This window comes from Microtus oregoni, unplaced genomic scaffold (assembly GCF_018167655.1).
Source record: "Microtus oregoni isolate MIOR12 unplaced genomic scaffold, Mior012 000054F_ref0000373, whole genome shotgun sequence".
NCBI lineage: Eukaryota > Metazoa > Chordata > Mammalia > Rodentia > Cricetidae > Microtus > Microtus oregoni.
Genome location: NW_024543830.1, coordinates 4,069,551 through 4,074,082, shown reverse-complemented (window position 1 = coordinate 4,074,082; position 4,532 = coordinate 4,069,551). Strand labels below are relative to the sequence as shown.

At 47.3% G+C, this 4,532-nt stretch overlaps 2 non-coding genes across 2 annotated transcripts; both read left to right on the top strand.

Annotated features, from left to right (window-relative positions):
- Positions 1-1,340: 1,340 nt before the first annotated feature.
- On the top strand, positions 1,341-1,501 carry LOC121438116. Its single transcript, XR_005973060.1, has one exon. It is a non-coding gene; the product is annotated as a U1 spliceosomal RNA (small nuclear RNA).
- A 1,177-nt stretch (positions 1,502-2,678) lies between these two features.
- Positions 2,679-2,752, top strand: Trnan-guu. Its single transcript has one exon. It is a non-coding gene; the product is annotated as a tRNA-Asn (tRNA).
- Positions 2,753-4,532: the final 1,780 nt, after the last annotated feature.

Below are 4,532 nucleotides of genomic sequence, written 5' to 3'. Positions count from 1 at the left end.
GGTCTTGAGCATCTCTCGGGAGGGGTCACCCTTTGGCAGGCTTTCTCTGAGGTGAAGTCTCGACTGAGGCAACTCCCAGAGGAGGGGATTTGAGGTGGAACTTTCCACTCAAACATTCCAGACTTTTTGTGTATATGGATGCCAGGGGCTGAGGTGTCTTAACCCAAACACACTATAGAAGAGAAATTGTTGTGTATGATGCAATGATAAACGGTACGATCATCTGAAAACCTTAAATTGCTGTGTTATGTCTGCATGTGGGCTAAAGAGGTTTTAAGGGGGTCAGGCACGGTGGCACAAAGCTCTTCTTGCCATCACTATGTAGACAGACCCTGTCTGGGGCAGGGATGAGGTCTGGTGGGGAGAATGCAGGGAGGCAGAGAAGGACAGAGAGGGAGAGATTTTAAAGGGACATAGAGATGGCTTGCAGGCAAGGGCTTGCTGTCAGGATTGATCATCCAAGAGCTTGATCCACGGAGCAGGCACAGCAGAAAGACATCCGACTGCTGCAAACTGTCCGCTGGCCTCCACACGCCAGTCATGGCACACATACACCTGCCCATCCCCCACATACACAACACAGAAAAAAAGCACTTACTTATTTTTGTATGTGTGTTTGTACCTGATTGTATGTGTGCACGACACACATGCAGGAGACCCTGAGAGGGCAGAGTGGATCCCCTGGACCAGGAACACAGACTGGGGTCACCCCAAATACCATGTCCAGACTTAGTGTCAGTCTCATGGTGTTTCTGTAGAAGAGAACAGAGAAATCCATACATCAAGAGCCTTGTAAAATGCAGTGGTGGAGACATGAGGTGGGCAGGTTCCAGCGAAGCTGGAGACCTCTGCTGTAGGGCTGGCTCTCTTGCTGCCTGGCTTCTCTGACTTCCTATTGGCAGAAGTTAGGGGTCTGCGGGTACACGAACCAGCGACAAGGCTGTTAGTGCACGGCTGTGAGCAGCCAATGGCTATTTGTGAGTTAGAGAAAATTCAAGATGATTTGTCTCTGGTCCTGCAACACTCCATCCATCTCTCAGCAAGGAAGAAAATCCATCAGGCCAAAAGGACAAATGGGATGGGTGTGATGGCACCCTTGGGCGCCGGTTGGGGGCGCGGTATATGCAAATGAGGGTCGCGCAGGGATGCTGCATCCACAGGCTTTGCGGAAAGGCTAGGGATTTCCAGTGCAGCATGGAATGGAGCGGTGATTCGCGGGTGGCAGCGGGGCGCAGGAATCAGGTGCGCATCCAGTGACGTCCCGAAGTCTGCGCGGTCAAGTGATCATGTATTCAAACACAGTGCCGGTGGGGCTGAGTCATGGCTACGGGAAGTAAAGCACACTCACCCAGCTAAGTGAGCACTGTCAACAGGGCTTTGGTTTTTCAGGCGAGGGTGACCGAATTGCACTAGTGTTGTACTGGCCCCTGTGATTTCCCCAAATTAGGGAAATTTGACTGCATAATTTTTATTAATTTGCGACCTCGTTTGTGGTCTCGGCTTCTGCCATTTTCTCATATTTGGTTCCCTTCGTTCCTTTCTTTTTCTTTCTTATATGTTTCTTTTTCTGTATTTCTTTTTGCTGCACGCCTTTAATCCCAGCACTCAGGAGGCAGAGGCAGGAGGATCTCTGTGAGTTCGAGAACAGCCAAGTCTACAGAGCTAGTTCCAGGAAAGGCTCCAAAGCCACAGAGAAACCCTGTCTCGAACCCCCCCCCCCCCAAAAAAAAAACAAATCTATATTTTTGCCCATCCTTGTCAGGAAAACAAAAACATCGGCCTTAGAATTGGCATCTTTAGGAAATTATGGCCTGGGTTAATGAGAACATCCCTTCAGGTCTGGAGTTTTTGTCTTAATGTTCAGGAGCACTTGTAGGAAACTATGTCCTAAATTTTGGCTTGAGACTCCAGACTTTCCTTAATTCATTCCTGCACTTAACATGCACCAGACGCAGGCTCGGGACCAGCACACCCCTAGCTGAAAGACAGAAGCCTCTGGTAGAAAGCCATTGTTCTGATTCATTCGAAACAAAACAAAACACCCCTTGTCATTTTATTATCTTCCTAACTTAAATTGGCTTCCAACTGCATTAGCTCAGTTCAAAGAAATCTCTAGGATATACACTGGGGCTCCCCGGGCTCCACCTCCTCTGGTCTCTGCGGTTCATAGCTCCCAATCCCACTGCCAGGCCACCCTCGCCCCCGTGGGTCCCTCTCCACTCCGGGTCAAGTTCGTCCATCTCCATCCCGTCCGGACTCCCTGAGCACTGGCACCGCACTCGCCGCCTTTCCCACACGGGTCCCACTGAGGTTCCAGCACACACCTGGGGTGACCAATCTTCGCGCGTCCGTGCTCGGGGTCTCAAAGGACCGGACCCTAAAGCGGACTTGGGCTCCTTCCCGGAGTCCGGCTGGGCGCCGGGAACGCGCGTCTGCCAGCATGGAGTCCATGGAGTCCACGAACTCCGGGTGACGGCCAGGTCTCAGCGTCCTGGAGTATCCAGGTTAAAAACTTTCGGGGGAGCTGGGGAAGCTTTGGCGGGACACTCGGGAGGCAGGGCCTTTGGCTTTGAGGCCTCCTGCTCCGGATGCTCCGCCATGGACCTGTGGGTATCCCAGGTGTGGCCGCTGCCGTGACGCCTGGATCACCAAGGCGACCTGTCAGACATCTGTGCACTGTCTCTGTGGAGCAATCGGTTAGTGCGTTCAGCTGTTAACTGAAAGGTTGGTGGTTCAATCCCACCCAGGGACGATGGCCTTTAGGCTTTTAACAAACAACTTTCCATATTGACAGCCACTTGTGTGCTGACTTGACAACTGGAGAGAGCACACTCATACATTCTTAAAATTTACAAAGTTCATGCAAAACCTTAGCTCCTGTATTTAAGGGATTTATTAACTTGCCTGTCACATGCTGTCTGGTAGGGAAATCAGCAAAGTCAATTTGTATAATTTTTTGATGGAATGAGGTGCGGTGGGGAGGGGGATACCTGTGTACAAATCCTCCTATTGTCGTTGGTTTACTTGGGGGTTGGATACTGTGAGAATCCTTTCTTATTAAAGGAAAATTATGAATAGCAAGTCACCAAAGCGCAGGAAACAGACCAGGTTTTAATAAAACGGGTAAACTTTATAGCACTAAGTTGAACTGGAAAATACACTGTGCTGACTAGAATAAAACAGCATATTTTGCCAATAGTCCAAAAGTATTTTTTTTGGAAGAATATCAATGTCTGAGTTAGATATTCCTGGCCTTAATTAGACACCAGGTGAATGTGAGCAACCTGTAAAACTCTATGCCTGCCCTCTTGTGGAGCCCACACAACACTGCAGGGAAGGCTCTGATTATCCCTACAGCCCAGAACGTGCATTTTTATTTTAAAAAAAAAATATTTTTCTAAATAAATTGAACCTATTTATGTATCTTCACCAGCAACTGGGGCGTCCTCACCCTTTGTGTTTCTCGTGGAAATTACTTGGGCTCTGTGCTCTGAAACCAGCTTGATGAGCCCTTTACTAAGCAGCTCCTGAAGGGCTGCCCTGGCCAAGGAACCCTGAACCTTGAGTCTCTCAGGGACCACAGCTGGAGTAATAAGCTTACAGTTAGGAACGTCCTTACAGCGTTTGTTATATGGAGCCTTGTCAAACAGGACTAGATTGTTGAGCCTGCCCTGAACTTTGCCTTTGGACCACTTCTTCCCTTTGGAGTTGCCACCAGACTTATTTACTGGGCCTGTGTCCTTTTGAGCCGACTTCAGTCATCTTTCTTCTTGTTGTCACCCTTGGGCGGCATGATGGAGCTCGGAGAGTGGAAAGGACACTGTAGCCTCCCTAAGATGTCGGGAAAAAGTCAGAGGTAGACAAGAGAAATATATAGCTCACCAGACTTATTTTGTCATCCCACAAAGAAACAAAGAACACTTTTTATTTTGCTCTTCAAACACACCCTGCTTTTTACCTGATATTTGTTAAGAAAATTGGTATTGGAAGAATTTCAGCTCAAAGGCTCAAAAATATATTCAACAAAATTATAGAAGAAAACTTTCCCAACCTAAAGAAGGATATTCTTATGAAGGTACAAGAAGCTTAGAGAACACCAAATATACTGGATCAAAAAACAAGAATCAAAAAATATCCCCTCACCATAAAATAATCAAAACACAAAACATACAGAATAAAGAAAGAATATTAAGAGCTGCAAAGGTAAAAGGTCAAGTAACATATAAAGGTAAACCTAGCAAAATTACATGTGACTTCTCTATGGAGAACTTGAAAGCCAGAGTGTCCTGGATAGATGTGCTGCAGACACTAAGAGACCATGGATGCAAGCCCAGACTACTATACCCAGGTCAGCTTTCTTTAACCATCAATGGAGAAATCAATTTATTTAAAGACAAAAACAGATTTAAGCAATACGTATCCACAAACCCAGCCTTACAGAAAGTACTAGAAGGTAAACCTCAACACAAGGAAGCCAACAATACCCACTATATCACAGACATCTGATAACCCTCCACCAAAACAACTCAAAG